Below are 22,542 nucleotides of genomic sequence, written 5' to 3'. Positions count from 1 at the left end.
TACCATTTACAGTGGCACCCCACCCCCCAAAAACATCCTATGAAATATAGGCAAGTCTTGCTTTACATAGTATTGTGGGACTGTAAAAATGACTGCCACCTGAAAGCAATATTAATTAATGGAAAAATTACTGTTGCTCCATTACCTTAAAAGTTTTTTGACAAAACATTAAAAATTCTCTTACTGTCAATCACAAATGTATAGGAAATTTAAAGCATTAGTTAAGCTAACAGTTATTTACTATATTTTAATATGAAATGTTAGAAACATTTAGAGTGTTTTATTTTATTATATAAATTATCAATAGTAGATTTAACAGTGCTTACTTTCTTCTCCTTGTATAATTTGTATATTAAGAGTGAGCATCTTTTCTATAGTTCGCTGAATTGTCATTCTTCTTTCTAAATATGGATTTCCATCCAGCATTTCATCTTTCATGCTTTCAATGTCATGAAATATTTCTGAAAGTTTCTTTAATATAAAAATTTTTGCTGGTATGTCACTCCCTATTGGACATCTTCATCCTTTTCAGCACAGTCACTATTCTCATTTGTACTGGTAAGTTACTACAGGTTCATATCTAAAGGTCTCAAATGATATTGTCAACATTTCCATGGTCAGCCAATTATGTTATAACTATGTTTACATTAAATTCAAATTTCCCATCAGTGTTAACACTTTTATCACTGCACTTCTATTTTCTTTCTTGGCCATTTCCTTTTTTGATTATGTATTTTCGAAGATGTCATATGGGTTTATCCCTGGAAGACAAGGAGGCAACATAACTACATTTTTGCATGTAAACTGAATAACTGATATGCAGTGACTGATCACTAGTAGACTTCAAAAGAAGTAAGTGAGGTTTCTAGGTCCACATGTAAGGAGCTTGGAGCCACTCCATCCAAAAGATAAGTAAAAAACTGAACAGACTGAAAAATCACCAGTGCTTCTTGTATCTGTAAAAGAGGAGAGGACACAGGGCAAACTATTGCCCACAAGATTGCAGAGAAGAGACAGGTGAATACAGGGAGTCATGGCTTACTGTAGCAGACGAGCAGAAACCACTGCAGGAACCAGTGCCAGGATAGGAAAACCTGAACTGTAATTGTTAAATTGCTGGAGCCTCAGTGTGGACAAGTCTGAGAGGTAAAAACTCCTTGGGGACCCAGTCATAGAGGGATCTCCACAATATTGTGAGATTTACCTCCAGGAGAAAAATACCCTTGTACTTCTGTCAGGGGGAGAGAAAGGGGAATCATTTTGAAATAAGCCAGAGTACTCTGTTCTTAAGAAGACCTGACCTCAGAGGAAACTGTTTAACCAGAGCCTAACCTGCTGGGATATTATCATAGCCTAACTTAACCTGGGGAAGGGAAATACCCAACTCCAGCTTACTGTAGCCATCCTGTCTCACCCAAGGCAAGAAGAATAAAACTGAGAAGCTGTTGTGAAGTTACATAGTCCAAAGACATACGGTCACTGAAAGATCGAAATCTAATTATAGGACTGTAGAATGTTTCCCCTTCCCTCACGCTTCACCATCCCATTACTAAAGCCTTGTTATAGCAGTTCCTTTTACATTGTATGTCATGTCCAGCTATGAAGAAAAAATTACAAGGCATACCTAAAGGCAAAAAACCCAATTTGAAGATGCAGACCAAGGACCAGGACCAGAGATGGCAGGTATATTGGAATTAGCAGACCTGGAATTTAAAACAACTTTGATTAATATTCTAGGGGCTCTAAATGGGTGAAGTAGACAGCATTCCAGAAGAGATGGACAGTGTAAGTAGAGAGATGGAAATCCTAAGAAAGAACCAAAAGAAGTGATAAATATAAAAAACACTGTAACAGAAATGAAGAATGGCTTTGATGGGCCCCTTAGTAGACTAAACAAGACTGAGGAAAGAATCTCTGAGCTCAAGGATGTAGTAATAGAATTCTTGAAAACCAAAAGCAAAGGGAACAGAAGACTGAAGAAAAAATAGAATATTGAAGAACTGTGGCACAACCACAAAGTGTAACATACATGTAATGGGAATACAAGAAGAAGAAGTAAAGGAACGGAAGTTATATTTGAAGTAATAATGACTGAAAATTTCCCCCAAATTAATGTTAGACACCATAGCACAGATCCAGGAAGCTCAGAGAACACCAAGATAAATGGCCCCAAAACGATGCCTAGGAATATCATTTTTAAAAACAACAGAAAATTAAAGCTTAAAAAAAATCCTGAAAGAAGCAAGAGGACTATGTTAAAGACTCTAGTGGGTGACGTAGACAGCATGTAGGAACAGGTGGGCAATGTAAGCAGAGAGGTGGAAATCCTAAGAACCAAAAGAAATGTTAAATATCAAAAACACTGTAAAAGAAATGAGGACACCTTTATAGAGGAATAAAAATAAGAATCACATCTGACTTCTCAGAAATGATAGTAAGAAAAGCATGGAGTGAAATATTTTAAGTGGTTAGAGAAAAAAACCTGGAAACTAGAGTTCTGTACTTTGCAAAGTTATCCTTCATAAGCGAAGAAGAAATAAAGACCTTCTCAGACAAACAAAAATTGAAGGTCCATTTTTTTGCCAGTAGACCTTTCAGGAAACGTTAAAAGAAGTGCTTAGAGAGGAGGAAAGTGATAAAGATTGGAAACTCAGACCTACATAAAGTATCGAAGAGCCTTGAAGAAGGAATGAGTGAAGGTGAATAAAAACTTTTTTTCTTATTCTTAATTGATCTAACAGGTAATAATTTGTTAATAATAACACTATTCAATCATGTGTACTTTTATATATCATATGCATATATGTTTGTGCTTATGTATACTTACGTATAAGTGAAATTAGTGAAAGCAATGATATAAGGGACAGGAGGGAGGAATTAGGATTATTTTGTTATTAAAAGGTACTCACACTACCGGGAAGTGATATAATGTTGTTTGAAAGTAGACCTGGATTAATTGTAAATGTATACTGCATTGTGGCAAGCACTAAAAAAAAAGTTACAGAAGAAGTATTAGCTGATATGCTAATAAAGGGGAGAAAATAGAATCATATAAAATGCTCAGTTGAAACCACAAAAGGCCAAAAAAATTAAAAGACAAAAACAGGAACAGAGAAAAAGTGCAACAAATAGAAAACAGGAACAAATATGGTAGATGTTAATCCAGCTATATCAATAATCACTTTCAACATCAGTGTTCTAATTGCACAAATTTTGGAGTGTTCAGAGTAGGTCAGATAACAAGAGCCAACTATATGCTTCCTAAAAAAAATGAATTATAAAGACACATACAGATAAAAGTAAATGGGTGGGCTTCCCTGGTGGTGCAGTGGTTGAGAGTCCACCTGCCTATGCAGGGGACACGGGTTCGTGCCCCGGTCCGGGAAGATCCCACATGCCGCGGAGCAGCTGGGCCCGTGAGCCATGGCCACTGAGCCTGTGTGTCCGGAGCCTATGCTCTGCAGCAGGAGAGGCCACAGCAGTGAGAGCCACGCATACCGCAAAAAAAAAAAAAAAAAAGAAAAAGTAAATGGGTGGAAAAAATATATCATGTTAACACTAGTGAAAAGAGATTAGGAGTACCTCTATTAATTTCAGATGGAGCAAATTTCAAAGAAATTAAGGGTGTCAGGGATAAAGAAGGTCATTACATAATGATAAAGGGGTCAGTTTTCCAAAAAGATATAACAGTCCTTCACGTGTATACACTTACCAACAGAACATCAAACTATTTGAGGCAAAACCTATGCAAATTACAAAGAGAAATAGACGAAACCATCTATTAGTTAGAGACTTCAACACCTCTCTTTCAGAAATGGACAAATCCAGCAGGCAGAAAATCATTAAGGACATAGTTGAACTCAACACCACCATCAATCAGCTGGGTCTAATAAATATCTATAGACTACTTCATTGAACAACACTAAGATTACACATTCTTCTCAAGCTGACATGGAACATTCAGCAAAATGGAAAACATTTTGGGCCATAAAACACACCTTAACAAATTTAAAAGAATAAAATCAATATATGCTCTCAGAGTGCAATGGAATGAGATTAGAAATCAATAATAGAAATATATCTGGAAAATCTCAAATGTGTTGAGATTAAAAACACTTATAAATAACACATGTGTTAAAGAAGCAGTATCAAGTGAAATTCTAAAATATTTTTAATTAAATGAAAATGAAAACTCTACTTACCAAAATTTGTAGAATGTAATGAAAGCAGTGCTCAGAGAATAATTTATAGCACTGGATATGTATTTATAGAAAACAAGAAATAACTAAACTCAATCTAAGTTTCTACCTTAGGAAACTAGAAAAAAAGCAAATTAATCTAAAGTAAGAAGAAAAATAACAAGTAGAGCAGAAATTAATAAAACTGAAAACAAGAAATACAAAAAATAAATGAATCCAAAAGTTGGTTCTTTCAAAAGATCCATGAAATTTATAAGCCTCTAGACAGACTAAGAAAAATAAACCAGAGGACACAAATTACTCATATCAGAAATGAAAGGTGGGACATCACTGCAGATCCTGTGGACACTGAAATGATAATAAAGGAATACTATAAACAACTCTGTGCCCACATATTTGATAATCTAAATGAAATGGACCAATTCCTCAAAAGACACATTTTCCCAAAACTTACACAGTAAAAATAGACAATCTCAGGAATTCCCTGGTGGTCCAGTGGTTGAGACTTGATTCTCTCACTGCCAGGGGCCCGGGATCAATCTCTGGTCAGGGAACTAAGAACCTGCAAGGTGCATGGTGCAGCCAAAAAAAAAAAAAAGTATAGGAAAAGTTACATTTAAAAAAAATAGACAAGCTCCTTAGTCCTATATCTATGAAGGAAATTGAATCAATATTTAATAACCTTCCAAAACAGAAAGCACCAGGTCCAGATGGGTTCACTAGTAAATTCTGTAAAACATTTAAGGAAGGAATCATCCCAGTACTCTACAGTCGTTTTCAGAGGTTAGAGGCAGAGAAAATGCTTCCTAACTTATTCTGTGAAGCCAACATCACCCTAATAGGAAAATTAGGCAAAGACATTACAAGAAAACTGCAGACCAGTATCTTTCATGAACATAGATAAAAGTCCTCAACAAAATATTAGCAAATCAAATACAACAATGTATAAAGAATTATGCATCATGAATAAATGGAATATATAATTGGTATGCAAGGTTGTTTCAGCATTTGAAAATTAATTAATGGTCAGATGCCAGTCCCTGCCCCTGCTGTCCTGGGAGTGTGCACAGGCCACCAGACCTGCACACCCCATATCAAGGGGATAATGGCTAGCACACACTGAGGAAAGAGGCAGCACTCATCCAAACTAAAAGCAGCCCCTCCATTCTGGACAAGATGGCAGAGTAGAAGGACTTGTGCTCACCTCCTCTCACAAAAACACCAAAATCACGACTAACTGCTGAACAGCCATCAATAAAAAAGGCTGGAACCTATCAAAAAATATATTTTACATCCAAAGACAAAGGAGAATCCACAATGAGATGGTAGGAGGGGCACTTTCATGATATAATCAAATCCCATACCTGCCAGGTGGGCAACCCACAAACTGGAAAATATATCAGGTTCTCCCACAGGAGTGAGAGTTCTGAGCCCTACGTCAGGCTCCCCCAGCCTGAGGGTCTGACATTGGGAGGAGAAGCCCCCAGAGCATTTGGCTTTGAAGGCTAGCAGGGCATGAGTGCAGGAGCTGCATAGCAGTGGGGGAAACAGAGACTCCACTCTTAGAGGGCGCACACAAGGCTTCATGTGCACTGGGACAGAGCACAAAGCAGTGACTCCATAGGAACCTGGGCTAGACCTACTGGCGGGTCTTGGAGGGTCTCCTGGGGAGGCAGGTGTCAGCTGTGGCTCACTGTGCAGGCAAGGACATTGGTGGCAGAAGCCCCAGGGAATATTGATTGGTGTGAGCTCTCATGGAGGTCACCATTTTGGCACCGAGACCTGGCCCCACCCAACGGCCTGCAGGCTCCAGTGCTGGGATGCCTCAGGCCAGTCAACCAGCAGGCTGGGAGCACAGCTCCACCCATCAGCAGACAGGCTGCCTAAAGTTGTACTGAGCTCACAGCCACTCTAAACCCACCCCTTGAAATGGCAGGTACCAGTCCCTTCCACCAGGAAGACTGCACAAGCCCCTGGACCAACCTCACCCACCCAGGGGGCAGACACCAGAAGCAAGAGGAACTATGACCCTGCAGCCTGTGGAAAGGACACCACAAACACAGAAGGTTAGGACTTCCCTGGTGGTGCAGTGGTTAAGAATCACCTGCCAAGGCAAGGGACACGGGTTTGATCCCTGGTCTGGGAAGATCCCACATGCCACAGAACAGCTAAGCCTGTGTGCCACAAGTACTGAGCCTACACTCTAGAGCCCACGAGCCAAAACTACTGAGCCCAAGTGCCACAATCACTGAAGCTGTGTGCCTAGAGCCTGTGCTTCCGCAACAAGAGAAGCCATCACAATGAGAAGCCTGCTCACAGTAGTGAAGAGTAGCCCCAGCTTGCCACAACTAGAGAAAACCTGCACACAGCAACGAAGACCCAACACAGCCAAAAATAAAAATTTAAATAAATAAATTTATATAAAAACAAATGAAAAAAAACCCACAGAAGTTTGGACAAAATGAGACGGCAGAGAAATGTGGTCCAGATGAAGGAACAAGATAAAACCCCAGAAGAACAGCTAAGTGAAGTGGAGATAGGCAATGTACCTGAAAAATAATTCATAGTAATAATAGTAAAGATGATCCAGGATCTTGGGAAAAGAATGGAGGCACAGACCGAGAAGATGTAAGAAATGTTTAACAAAGAGAAGATTTTTGGTTTGTTTTCAAATTTGCTTTATTATTTTTTTACATCTTTATTGGAATATAATTGCTTTACAATATTGTGTTAGTTTCTGCTATACAGCAAAGTGAAGCAGCTATATGTATACTTATATCCCCATATCCCCTCCCTCTTGAACCTCCCTCCCACCCTCCCTATCCCACTCCTCTAGGTCATCACAAAGCATCAAGATGATCTCCCTGGAGGTAGAGATTTAAAGAACAAACTGTTAAACGGAGATGAACAATACAATAACTGAAATGAAAAACACACGAGAAGGAATTAATGGCAGAATAAATGAGGCAGAACAGATAAGTGAGCTGGAAGACAGTGGTGGGAATCAGTGCCACAGGACAGAATAAAGAGAGCAGCATGAAAAGAAATGAGGACAGTGTAAGAGACCTCTGGGACAACATTAAATGCACCAATATTCACATTATAGGGGTCCCAGAAGGAGAAGGGAGAGAGAAAGGGCATGAGAACATATTTGAAGAGAAAATTAATTAATGTAAACTCTTATATCAACAGGCTAAAAAAAAGAAAAATCACATGATCATAGCAATAGGTGCAGAAAAAGCATTTGACAAAATCCAACACCCATTTGTGATTAAAAAAAACAAAAACCTTGCAATAAACTAGGAATGCAGGGGGGACTACCTCAGCCTGATAAAGATGATCTATCTACATAAAACCTACAGCTTGATACCTAATGGTGAGAAACTAGCAGCTTTCACACCAAGATCAGATAAAAGGCAAAGATGTTCCCTGTCACCACTCCTTTTTAACATTGTACTGGATTCTAGCTAAAGCAAAGACAAGGAAAGGAAATTAAAGGAATACATTTTGGATAGGAAAAAATATAACTGACTTTGGTTGGAAATGACATGTTTGTCTCTGTAGAAAATATGAATTGACAAAACAAAAACCAAAAATACCTTCCCAGAACTGAAACAATTATAGAAAGGTTTCAGGATACAAGGTTTTTCAGTCACTTCTGTAGACACCAGCAACAAACAAGTGGAATTTGAAGTTAAAAATACAGGTCTATTTATGTTCATACTCTCCATAATGAAATTGGTATAAATCTAACAAAATATGTACAAGATCTATATGAGGAAAACTATAAAATTCTGATAATAGAAATGAACTGATTTAATGGAGATAGTATCAATACATGTACATGGGTAAAGAAGACTCAACATTTTCAAGATGTATGATTTTCCTAATTTGATGAATAGCTTCAAGGTAGTCCTAATAAAAATTCCAGCAGGTTATTTTGTGTATATCAACAAACTGATTATAAAGTTTATATGGAGAGACAAAATACCCTGCATTACCAACATGTTATTTGAGAAGAGCAAAGTTGAAAGAGTCACACTGTGCTACTTCAAGACTTATTTTAAAGCTACAGACAGTAATCAAGATAGTGTTGTATTATTGCCCCCAATAGACAAATAGATTAATGAAACAGAATAGGTAGCCCAGAAATAGACCCAAGTGAAAATTTATATATATGACAAAAGAGCATATATATGATATATATGCCAGTATGGTACTGGCACAAAAACAGAAATATAGATCAATGGAACAGGATAGAAAGCCCAGAGATAAACCCACGCACATATGGTCACTTTTATCTTTGACAAAGGAGGCAAGAAGATACAATGGAGAAAAGACAGCCTCTTCAGTAAGTGTGCTGGGAAAAGTGGAGAGCTAAATGTAAAAGAATGAAATTAGCACACTCTCTAACATCATACACAAAAATAAACTTAGTGTTGATTAAAGACCTAAATGTAAGGCTGAATACTATAAAACTCTTAGAGAAAGATATAGCAGAACACTCTTTGACATAAGTCACAGCAACATCTTTTTTGACCCACTGCCTAGAGTAATGAAAATAAAAACAAAAATAAATGGGACCTAATTAAACTTGAAAGCTTTTGCACAGCAAAGGAAACCATAAACAAAATGAGAAGACAACCCTCAGAATGGGAGAAAATATTTGCAAATGAAGCGACCCACAAGGGATTAATTTCCAAAATATACTAACAGCACATGCAGCTCAATATCAAAAAAAAAAAAAAAACCCAAACAAACCAGTCATAAATGGGCAGAAGGTCTAAATAGACATTTCTCCAAAGAAGACATACAGATGGCCACGAGACACATGAAAAGATGCTCAACATCACTAATTATTAGAGAAATTCTATCAAAATTACAATGAGATATCACCTCACACCAGTCAGAATGGCCATCATCAAAAAATCTACAAACAATAAATGCTGGAGAGAGTGGAGAAAAGTGAACCCTCTTGCACTGTTGATGGGGATGTAAATTGGTACAGCCACTATGGAGAACAGTGGAGGTTCCTTAAAAAACTAAAAATAGAGCTACCATTTGATCTAGCAATCCCACTCCTGGGCGTATATCTGGAGAAAACCATAATTTGAAAAGATACATGCACCCTGTGTTCATTGCAGCAGTATTTACAATAGCCAAGACATGGAAGCAACCTAGATGTCTGTTGATGGATGAATGGATAAAGATGTGGTACATATATACAATGGAATATTACTCAGCCATAAAAAAGTACAAAATAGTGCCATTTGCAGCAACATGGGTGGACCTAGAGATTGTCATACTGAGTGAAGTAAGTGAAACACAGACAGGTATCATATGATATTGCTTATATGTGGAATCTGTAAAAAAGGTTACAGATGAACTCATTTACAAAACAGAAGTAGAGTCACTGATGTAGAAAACAAACTTATGGTTACCAGGGGATAAAGGGGGGCAGGGATAAATTGGGAGATACACACTACTATATATAAAATAGATAACTAATTAGAACCTGCTGTATAGCACAGGGAACTCTACTCAATACTGTGTAATGGCCTATATGGGAAAAGAATATAAGAAACAAAGGAGTGGATATATGCATATGTATAACTCATTCACTTTGCTGTACACCTGAAACTAACACAACATTGTATTAATAAAAATAATTTTTAAATAATAATAAAAAATTTAAAAAAAACAACCCAATTTAAATAAATGGGTCAAAGATGTTAATAGACCCTTCACCAAAGAAAATATACAGATCAAAATAAACATGAAAAGACTTAATGTAAAAAACAAATGCAAATTTAACCATCACTGTGATACCTCTGCACACCTATTAGAATGGCAAACTTCTGAAACACTGACCATACCATATTTTGGCAAGGATGTGGGGCAACAGTAACTCTCCTTCATCGCTGGTGGGGATTCAAAATGTTGTAGCCACTTTAGAAGACAATTGGCAGTTTCTTAAAAAGTAAACATACTCTTACCATAAAATCCAGCAGTCACGCACTTTGACATTTACCTGAAGAGTTGAAAACTTAAGTTCACACAAAAATCTGCACATGGATGTTTATAGCAGCTTTATTCATAATTGACCAAATATGGAAGAATTAAGATGTCTTTCAGTAGGTGAAGGAATAAGTAAGCTGTGGTACATTCAGAGAATGGAATATTTAATTCTAAAATGAAATGATATATGAAGCCATGAAAAGACATGAATGATTCCTTCATATGTGCATATTGTAAAGTGAAAGAAGCCAGTCTGAAAAGGCTATATAATGTATGATTCCAACTATATGACATTGTAGAAAAGAGAATACTATGGAGAACGTGAAAGGATCAGTGGTTCTCAGAGGTTGGGGTGGGGTGGAATGAACATGTACAGCACAAAAGATTTTTAGGACAATGAAAATGCTCTGTATGATATGTTAACGATGGATATATGTCACTATACATTCTATGTACCCATAGAATATACAACACTGAGAGTGAACCCTAATGTAATCTGTGGATTTGAGTGATTAAGATATCTCAGCGTAGATTTGTCACTTGTAACAAATGTGCCATTCTGTTGGGGGACATTGGTAATGAGGGAGGATATGCATGTGGTGCAGCTTGTATATGGGAAATCTCTAGTCTCTCCTAAATTTTGCTGTGATCCTGAAACAGCTCAAAAAAATAAAATCAACCATAGGGGAAGAAACAAAAAGAAGAACAGAGAACTACAAAAACAAAAAGGAAACAAGTAATAAAATGGCAATAAGTACATACCTATCAGTAATTACTTTAAATGTCAACAGACTAGATGCCCCAATCAAAACACATAGGGTGGGACTTCCTTGGTGGTCCAGTGGTTAAGACTCTGTGCTTCCACTGCAGGGGATGTGGGTTCGATCCCTTGTTGGGGAACTAAGATCCCCCATGCCACATGGCACGGCCAAGGAAAAAAACACACATAGGGTGGCTGATTAGCTATAAAAGCAAGACCCATCTACATGCTGCCTACAAAAGACTCACTTCAGAGCTAAAGACAGACACAGACTGAAAGTGAGGGGATGGAAAAAAGATATTTCATGCAAATGGAAATAAGAAAGTGAGGGTAATAATACTCAGACAAAACTTTAAAGGGTATAACAAAAGACAAGGGCATGATAATATGATAAAGGGATCAATACAATAAATTATACTTATTAACTATATGTACCCAATACAGGAGCATCTAAATATATAAAGCAAATATTAACAAACAGGGGCCTCCCTGGTGGCGCAGTGGTTAAGAGTCCGCCTGCCGATGCAGGGGATACGGGTTCGTGCCCCGGTCTGGGAGGATCCCACATGCCGCGGAGCGGCTGGGCCCGTGAGCCATGGCCGCTGGGCCTGCGCATCTGGAGCCTGTGCTCCGCAACGGGAGAGGCCACAACAGTGAGAGGCCCGCATACCGCAAAAAGAAAAAAAAAAATATTAACAAACAAAAGGAGGAATTGGCAATAATATAAGGCAAAAGAAATAAAGGAAAAATAAACAAATGAGACCTAATTAAACTTAAACGCTTTTGCACAGGAAAGGAAACCATCAACAGAACAAAAAGATGACCTACTGAGTGGGAGAAAATATTTGCAAATGATATGACCAACAAGGGGTTAGTATCCAAATTATATAAACAGCTCATACAACTCCATATCTAAAAAGCAACCCAATTAAAAAATGGGCAGAAGACCTGAACATTTTTCCAGAGAAGATCTACAGATAGTTAATAGGCAGATGAAAAGATGCTCAACATTGTTAAGTATTAGACAAAGGCGAATCAAAACAACGAGATACCACCTCACATCTGTCAGAATGGCTAACCTCAAAATGTCTGCAAATAACAAAAGTTGGCATGAATGTAGAGAAAAGGGAATCCTAGTACACTGTTGGTGGGAATGTAAATTGGTGCAGCCACTGTGGAAAACAGTATGGAGGTTCCTCAAGAAACTAAAAATAGAACTACCATACGATTCAGCAATTCCAGTCTTGGGTGTATAGCCAAAGAAAATGAAAACACTAATTCAAAAAGGTACGTGCACCCTAGTGTTCATAGCAGTACCATGTACAATAGCCAAGACATGGAAGCAACCCAAGTGTCCATCAATAGATGAATGGATAAAGAAGAGGTAGATATACGTGTGTGTGTGTATATTATACACACACACATATGCATACACACACACAATGGAATATTAGCCATAAAAAAATGAAATTCTACCATTTGCAGCAATGTGGATGGACATTATGCTTAGTGAAATAAGTCAGACTGAGAAAGACAAATACTGTATGGAATCACTTATATATGGAATCTAAAGATCAAAACAAATGTACATAGCAGAACAGAAACAAACTCATAGATGTTGAAAACAAACTAGTGGTTATCAGTGTGGAAATGGAAGTGAGGAGGTGCAAGGTAGGGGTATGGGATTAAGAGGTATGAACTCCTATGTATAAAATATAGAAACAACAAGACATATTGTATAACACAGGATATATAGCCATTATTTGGTAATAACTTTTAATGGAATATAATTCATAAAAATACTGAATCACTATGCTGTATATATGAAACTAATATGATAATTGTAAACAACTGTACTTCCAAAAAAAGTAGAGTATGAAAAAAATCTTATTTTTCAAAAGCGACATGATTAGTTAGTGATCATGATGTGCATTGGTTATTTATGTAATAATTTTTGGAATAAAGCGGTAGCAGGAATTTTTTTTTTTTTTACTTTACCTATTTACTCAGTTTATACATTATAGTAACTAAAATTTGACTGGTGTTATCTGAAGACAGGTATTATTTAACTAAACCCTGGTAACAGAAATTTGTGAATATTGGAACCATGCAAAGAGTGCATTGCCTGTAGGAAAGTAAAATTATAGTGAAAGTTTTGCTGAATCTGTGTGCTGAAAGCAACAAAACATTGCCCAAATAACTGATGCAAAAAAATTGTTCATCAGTTGAAAACACCATATTCTTAATTCTCCCAAATAGATCTATATCTTTAATGGCCATCCTAATTAAGAATAAATTAGGATATTTTTCTAGATATTGACAACATGATTCTAAAATTTATGGAATGGCATAGTCATTGAAACAGCCAAAATAATTTCAAAGTAGAAAATTATAGGAAAGAAGTGCACAATTTCAAATCTTAGTATACTAAACTGTAGTCATGATATCAGTCTGATTTTAGTCTAAGGATTGAGCCATCAATTAATAGAATAGAGGAGAGTTTACAAGTGGGCCCAAACAAATATGGTCCATAGATATTTTACAAAGTTTTGAAGTTGATTTGATGGAAGTATGTTGTCATTTCAACAATTGATGCTGGTAATGATTTCCCATGTATATAATAAAAAATTGACCTCAATGTAGAAAAGATTAATGCACTTTATAAAAAATTAACTCAATGCTGGTCATATGCTAAATTTAAAAGAAAATACGTCTATTGTGCTTTTAAAATAAAACACAAATTTTCTTTCCATGGACTAGGCAATGAATTTGTGGATAGGACACCAAAAGCATTATCCATAAATGAAAAAATAGGTGAATTTGACTTCATCAAAATTATAATTTTTCTCTCAAAGGAAAGTGCTAGGAAAATGAAAAAAATAAGTCATAGAGTGGAAGAGTATATTTCAAGCACATTTATGTAACACATAACATCTATCTAGAATATATGAAATGCTCTTATTAAAAGTTGACAGCGTTAGAAGAAGTAACCCGGTTTTTTAAATGTGCATAAGCTCAATAGATCTATATAAAGCATTTGTCAATATCGAACTCCTGTTCATATTAAAAACATCTCACAAACTAAGAATAGAAGGTTTCTTTCTCAACCAGATAATGTGTATCTAGAAATAACCTACAGCTAACATACTCAGTGACTGAGTACTTTTCCTCTGAATTCAGGAATAAGACATGAATGTCTACTCTTATTTCTTCTATTTGACATTATAGTAGAAATTTTATCCAGATTAATTAGGTAAGAAAAATAAATTGCATTTAGATTGGAAATGAAGCACAAAAACTATATTCACAGATGAAATGATCTTGTGTGTGGAAAATCCTAGGTAACCCACATTACATAATTAGACCTAATACATGATTTCAGAAAGATTGCATGATATAAGATAATATAGGAAAATGAGCTATATTTCTGTGTAGTCGCAATGAATAATCTGAATAAATAAATAAATAAGAAAACAATTCAATTTACAATAGTATCCAAAAGAATAAAATGCTTAGACATAAATTGAACAAAATAAGTGTAAGACTTTTACACTGAGAACCAGAAAAACCACATTGCAAGAAATTTAAGAAGAACTGAGCAATATGAAAGATACCTCATGTTCCTTAATTGGAAGAATTAGTAATGTTAAGATGGTGTCATCAATGGAATTATGTATCCCTAAAAGATAGGCTAATATTCTAATCTCTGCTTTCTATGAATTTGACCTTATTTGAAAATAGGGGCTTTGCAGATGTCATTAAGTTAATCTGCGGTCATACTAGGGAGATTGGGTTTTTAATCCAGTATGACTGGTGTTATTAGAAGAGGAAAGGGCACACAGAGACAGAGATACACAGGGAAAATGTCATGTAATTACAAAGGCAGAGATTAACATGATGTGTCTACAAGAACAGGAGCACTAAGGATTGATGGCCACACCAGGAGCTTAGAGAAACATTGAATATGTTCTCTCCTAGAGCCTTCACAGGAACCACGACTCTATGAATGCTTTGATTTCAGACTTCTATCTTATAGAACTGTGAGATAATTAATTTTACTTGTGTTAAGCTGACAACTTGATTTCAGACTTCTAGTCTCCAGAACTGTGGAAGAACTAATTTTTCTTTTGTTAAGCTTTCCAGTTGTTGGCTGTTAGGCAGCTATAGGCAATGAATACAATTGACAGTAGTCCCCAAATTGATCTAGAGATTTAGAGAAGTCTATCAATGTCCCAGCTGGCATTTTTGTAGAAATTGGCAGGCTGAGTCTAAAATTCATATGGAAATATGGATACAGAATAGACAAAGCAATTTTGAAAAAAACACATTAGAGAACTCATATTTCCTAAGTTTAAAGCTTAGTACAGAGAACTAGTAATTAAGACCTCATTGTAAAATTGTATGGATAGATATATAGGTTATATAGGCATATGGGAGGACGGAAATGGAAAGTCCACAAGTATACCCACAAATACATGATTAATTGATTTCTGTCAAGGGTGTCAAGACACTGCAGTGGGGAACAACAAAATCTTTTCAACAGATAATGTTGGGACAAGTGGATATCCACATACAAATGAATAAATTTGGTCCAGCGACTTCACACTTTGCAAAAATGAATAAACTATGAATCAGAAACCTAAATTTAAATGCTAACATTGCAACTCTTAAGAGAAAACATAGTTGTACATCTTTGCGACCTTGGATTTGATATTAAGTCTAAAGTACAAGCAGCCAAATCAAAATACGGTAACTTTTGTCCTTGAAGAGATACTATCAAGAAAGTGAAATAAAGTACAATTAAAAGCATGAAGTACTGATACATTGTACAAAATGGAAGAATTTGAAAATACTATTCAAATGATGGAATCCAGACCCAAAATGCACCATATTGCATGATTCATTTATGTGAAATGTCTACGATATGAAAATTTATAAAGACAGAAAGTAGAGAGTTGTTTTCAGAGGCTAGAAGGAGTGGTAAGTTAGAAAGTAAAAAGTTGAATTTTATTGTATATGAATTATATCACAATAAAATAAATGTGCAAAAGATGGAAGTATACTTTTTCATTAAAGTGATATATAAGCAAATGGAAAAATACTTAGCATCACTTGTCAGTAAGGAAATGCCAATTAGAAATCACTGTGATATCAATAAATCTCTACTAGAATGGCTGAGTAAAAAACCCCAGCATTTCCAAGTGCTGCTAAAGATATAGAATAAGTGGAAGTCTTAAGCTTTGTTTATGAAATGGAACAGGTACTTTGTAAAAGCAGTTTGTCAGTTTTTTATAAAATTAAACCTATATCTATGCTATAGCCAAGCAGTTGCTCTCATAGTTATTTATCCAAGTTGAAATAATAACCTTTGTTATCATATAGAACTATTCATTAATGTATACCTTCACAACATAGCAGCTTTTTTGTCAGCCCAAACTTGAAAGAAGTTGAACACACATCTTAAGAATATTGTATGTCAGCATTTTCAGTATGGATTCTTTTATTGAATACATTAACAAAATCCATTTGAGATTCATCTATATTGTTAAATGTATTAATAATTCATTATGCTTTACTGTGAAGTAATACTACATTAAATGGATGTAGCACATTTTATTGATCCACTACCCTGTTGGAGGCCATTAAGATGTCGTATAACCCATAGTGATCAACACATTCAGTGCAATTCCTTTCAAAACATGCATAGCCTTTTATGCAGAAATGGAAAAGCTGGTCCTCAAATTCATATGTAATTGCTAAGGTTTGTGAGTAACCAAATCAGTCTTGAAAAAGAGCGAAGTCTGAAGACTTGAATTCTGATTTCAGAACTTACTGCATAGCTTCATTAATCAAAAATGATACAGTCCTGGGGCTTCCCTGGTGGCGCAGTGGTTGAGAGTCCGCTTGCCGATGCAGGGGACACGGGTTCGTGCCCCGATCCCGGAAGATCCCACATGCCGCAGAGCGGCTGGGCCCGCGAGCCATGGCCGCGGAGCCTGTGTGTCCGGAGCCTGTGCTCCGCAACGGGAGAGGCCACAGCAGTGAGAGGCCCGCGTACAGCAAAAAAAAAAAAAAAAAAAAATGATACAGTCCTGGCATAAGTATATACATATTGACCAACGAAATAGAATCGAGTTTCTAGAAATAAACCCATATACCTATACCCAGTTGCCTATTGATAGGTTTCCAAGATCATTTAGAGGAATGAGTAGTCCCTTCAACAAATGGTGCTTGACAGCTGGATTTCCACATGCAGAGGAATGAAGCTGAACCCCTACCAACAAATGGAGCTTGGACAAATGTACTCAGCAATGAAGATGTACCATATACAAAGTTAACTCAATGTGCATCAACATCCCAAATGTAAGAACTGAATCTCTGTAACTTAGTAGAAAACATAGGAATAAATCTTCATGACCTTGGATTTGGCAATGGGATATTAGATGTGATATCTAAAGTCACTAAGTAAATAAATAAATAATAAATATATTAGATGCTATCAAAAATCAACACTTTTGTGCATGATAGGACATTACCAAGGAGGAAAAAGGCAACATGCAGAAGATGAGAAAATACAAAGCATATGCCCAATACGGGTCAAGTATCAAGGATGTGTTATGTATTAAAAACAAAAAAACAAAACTCTTACATCTCAACAAGTAGACAACCCAATTAAAGAATGGGCAAAAACTTGAAAAGACATTTCTTCAAAGAAAATGTATAAATGGACAAAAAGCACATGAAAGATGCTTCATATTATTTGCCATAAGTGAGGTAAAAGCAGAGCCATGAGATAATTTCATATCCACTAATGTGTTTGTAATTTTAAAAGCATGAAAAAGAAAAGTGTTGGCAAGAATATACATAAATTGAATCTTGTCCACATAGCTGGTATTTAAAATGGTTCAGCTGCTGTGGAATACAGTGCAAAATGTCTACAGAGACAGTGAAATTTTGGTATATGCCTACATTGGAGTATTATTAAGCCACAGAAGTCATGAGGTACTTACAACATGATAAATTTGGATGAACCTACAAAGCATTATGCTAAGTGAGTGAAACCAGACACAAAAAGTCACATGTTATATGATTTCATACATATAGACATTACTTTGAGAAAGAATTTTGATTATTTGCTGCCAGGAACTAGGAATAGAGGGAATGTGGAGAAACCGCTTAATGACTATAGGGCTTTACTTTGTAGTGATGAGAATGTTTCCTACTAAATCATGTGAATGTGCTAAATGCCACTTTAAATTGTTATTTTTAAGTTATGTGAATGTCACCTCAGGAAATTATATTTTTAAAAATCTGCCAGTGAAGAAGCCCAGTACTAAGTGGTTTCACTGGTGAATTCTTCCAGATGTTAAGGAAGAATTAATACCACTTTTCAGCCTCTCTCCAAAAATACAATTGAGGGAACATTTTAAAATTCATTTCATGAGATAACATTTCCATGATTCCAGTGTCAGACAAACACAAAGACAAAACCTATGGGTCAGTATACCTTATGAATATAAATGCCAAAAACCTTAAAATACTAGTTAAAAATTGTGACAACATGCTAAAAGGGATTATACACCATGAGCAAAATGGGATTTTGTTTCCAGAATTGCAAAGATGATTTACCATACATAAATCAATCATACCATATTAATAGTAGAAAGGAAAAAAATAACGTGATAATTCATTTCAAAGAAAGCATTAGACAAAATATATACCCGTTCATGATATACAAAGCTCTACTAACTAGGAATAGAATGGAATTTCCTCAACATGATGAAAGGCGTTTATGAATACCATGTAACATAGTTAAAGGGGAAAAGATGGCTGTCTCCTTATGACCAGAAATAAAACTAGGATGCCTCTTGTATTCAACTTTGTACTAAAAGTTTCAGCCAGAACAATTAGCCAAGAAAAAGAATAAAATATATCAAAATTGGAAATGAAGATGTAAAATTGTCTCTATTCTCATGATATTGTCATACATACAGAAAATCCTAAAGAATACATGCAAAAAACTATTAGATCTTAAAAGAAATTCAGCAGTGTTTCAGAGTATACAGAAAAATCAGTTATATTTTTGTGTACTAGCAATGGACAATACATAAAGGCAAATAAGCAATTCCATTTACAATATCATAAATAATAAAATATGTAGGGTACATTTATTCAAATAGATGTGAGACTTGTAAATTGAAATCTACACAACATTGCTGAAAGAAATTTAAAAAATGGAAAGACATCCTGCGTTCATTTATTGGAAAGCATATTTAACATGCCATCAGCCCATAAAGCAATATACAGATTTAATGTGATCCTTATAAAAATCTCAACTGCCTTTTTTACAGAAACGGAAAAGCTGAACCTAAAATAGGTATGAAATTGCAAATAACCTGAATAGCCTAAACAATCTTGAAAACTATAAATTTGGATGATTTACACTTTTTTCAAACCATAACAAAGCAACAGTAATCTTGAACAGTATGGTATTTGTGTAAGGATAGACATATAGGCCAATGTCATAGAAATGAGAGTTCAGAAATACAACTTATGGCTAATTGATTTTCCAGAAGATTGCCAAGACCATTCAATTATGAAAGAGTAGTTTTAGCAGATGGTCCTTTGACAACTGGAGATCAACATATAAAAGAATGTAATTGGACTTTTAACTCATAACCTTTACAGAAATTAACTCAAAATCTATCAAAAGCTAAATATACAAGCTAATACTGCAAAAAATCCATAATTGAAAATATATAGTAAAATTTTCTTGATCTTTAATTTGGCGATCAATTCTTAGATATGACACTGAAAGTAAAATCATCAAAAGAAATAATAAATTACAGTATACCTCATTGCAGTTGGTTTTATTGCACTTTGGGTACATTGTGTTTCTTACAAATTTAAAGTTTGTAGCAACCCAGCATTGAGCAAGTGTATTGATACCATTTTTCCAACAGCATTTCCTCACTTTATATCTCTGTGTCATATTTTGGTAATTCTTGCAATATTTCAAACATTTTCATCATTATATTTGTTATGGTGATCTGTGATCAATGATCTTTGATGTTACTATTGTAATTGTTTTAGAAAACCACATAGCACATCCATATAAGATGGTGAGCTTAATCAATGTTGTATGTTTCTAAATGCTCCACTGACATGCCGTTTTCCTGTTTCTTTCCCTCTCCTCAGGCCTGTCTATTCCCTGAGAAACAACAACAATGAAGTTAAGCCAGTGGATATCCCTACAGTGGCCTCTAAGTGTTCAAGTGAAAGGAAGACTTGCACATCTCTCACTTTAAATCAAAAGCTAGAAATGATTAAGCTTAGTGGGGAAGGCATGCTGAATGCCTACACAGGCCAAAAACTAGGCCTTTTGTGCCAGTTAGCCAAATTGTGAATACAAAGGAAAAATTCTTGAAGGAAATGAAAAGTGCTTCTCCAGTGAACACATAAATGATAAGAAAGCAAAACAGCCTTATTGCTGATACTGAGACAGTTTTAGCAGTCTGGATAGACAAACAGACCAGCCTCAACATTCCCTTAAGCCAAAACCTAATCCAGGGCAAGGCCCTAGCTCTCTTCAATTCTATGAAGGTTGACAGAGATGAGGAAGCTGCAGAAGAAAAGTTTGAAGCTAGCAGAGGTTCATTCATGAAGTTTAAGGAAAGAAGCCATCTCCATAACATGAAAATGCAAGGTGAAGCAATAAGTGCTGATGTAGAAGCTGCAGCAAATTATTCAGAAGATCTGACTAAGATAATTAATGAAGGTGGCCACGCTAAACAACAGATCTCCAGTGTAGACAAAACAGCCTCTATTGGAAGAAGTACATCTAGGACATTCATAGCTACAGAGGAGAAGTCAATTCCTGGCTTCAGAGGACAGGCTGACTCTCTTGTCAGGCTAATGCAACTGGTAACTTTGAGTTCAAGCCAGTTGTCATTTACCATTCTGAAAATCCTAGGGTTCTTAATAATTATGCTAAATCTACTCTGCCTGTGCTCCGCAAATGGAACAACAAAGCCTGGATGAAAGCACAGCTGTTTACAACATGGTTTACTGAATATTTTCAGCCTACTGTCGATACCCACTGCTCAGCAAAGAGAGGTTCCTTTCAAAATATTGCTGCTCATTGACAATGCACCTGGTCACTCAAGAGCCCTGGTGGAGATGTACAATGAGATTAATGTTGTTTTTATGCCTGCTAACATCATCCATCCTGCATCCTGTTGGTTAAGGAACAATTTTGACTTTCAGTTTTTATTATTTAACAAGTACATTTTGTAAGACAATACCTGCCGTAGATAGTGTTTTCTTTGATGTTTTGGGCAAAGTAAATTGAAAACCTTCTGGACTGGATTCACCAATCCAGATGTCATTAAGAACATTTGTGATTCATGGGAAGAGGTCAGAGTATCAACATTAACAGGACTTTGGAGGACATTGATTCCAGCCCTCATGGATGACTTTGAGAGGTTCAAGATGTCAGTGGAGGAGGTAACTCCAAATGTGGTGGAAATTGGAAGAGAACCAAAAATTAGGAGTGGAGCCCAAAGATGTGACTGAATTGCTGCAATCTCGTAATAAAACTTTAATGGGTGAGGAGATGCTTCTTATGGATGAACTAAAAAAGTGATTTCTTGAGATGGAGTCTACACCCATTAAAGATGCTTTTGAATATTGTCCAAATGACAAGAAAGGATTTAGACTGTTACACAAACTTAGTTGATAAAGTAGTGGAAGGGTTCGAGAGGACTGACTCCAATTTTAAAGTTCCACTGTGGGTAAAATGCTACCAAACAGCATTGCATGTTACAGCGAAGTTGTTCGTGAAAGGAAGAGTCAGTTGATGTGGCAGACTTCACTGCTGTCTTATTTTAAGAAATTGCCATAGCCACCTCAGTCTTTAGCAACCACCACCCTCATCAGTCAGCAGCCATCAACATCAAGGCAATATCCTCCACAAGCAGAAAGATAACTACTCACTGAAGGCTCAGGTGACAGTATTTTTTAGTTAAGGTATGTACATTGTTTTTTAGGCATAATGCCACTGCATACTTAATAGACTACAATGTAGTGTAAGTATAACTTATTTTCACTGGGGAACCTAAAAATTCATTTGACTCAACTCAATTTACTGTGATATTTGCTGGAACAATACACTCACTATCTCAGAGGTATGCCCATAGTTGGACTTTATCCAACTTACCAAACATGTGCACCATAGCACACTCTGAGGGAAGTGAAAAGACAGCTCACAGAACGGGAGAAAATACTTGGAAATTACGTATTTGAGAACTTACTAGCATGGAGAATATGTAAAGACCACTTCCAACTAAAAAATGGAAGAAAAGTACAATTTAGAAATGCACCAAGGACATAAATATTTCTCAGAAGTTAATATACCAGGAGCCGTAAGTACATGAAAAGAATTTTAATATTTTTACTTGAGAAATTCAATTCAAAATAACCATGAGTATCACTTAACATTTTGGGTATAAAATGAAAAATGGAAAATAATAAATGTTGCTAAGGATGTGGAGAAGTTGGGATTTT

The 22,542-nt window shown here is 36.0% G+C and overlaps 1 long non-coding RNA gene across 2 annotated transcripts in view; it reads left to right on the top strand.

Moving 5' to 3' along the window:
- LOC132482484 (uncharacterized) overlaps positions 1-22,542 on the top strand; it is a 119,892-nt gene that overhangs the window by 69,384 nt on the left and 27,966 nt on the right. The window contains exon 4 of one of the 2 annotated variants that reach the window (XR_009530924.1): positions 20,176-22,005. This is a non-coding gene — a long non-coding RNA (uncharacterized LOC132482484). Of the gene's footprint in view, positions 1-20,175; positions 22,477-22,542 lie in introns of those variants that run through there. The other variant, XR_009530923.1, reaches the window with a different exon arrangement.

This window comes from Mesoplodon densirostris, chromosome X (genome assembly GCF_025265405.1).
Source record: "Mesoplodon densirostris isolate mMesDen1 chromosome X, mMesDen1 primary haplotype, whole genome shotgun sequence".
NCBI classification, from domain to species: domain Eukaryota; kingdom Metazoa; phylum Chordata; class Mammalia; order Artiodactyla; family Ziphiidae; genus Mesoplodon; species Mesoplodon densirostris.
This window is presented reverse-complemented; position numbering and strand designations above follow the sequence as displayed.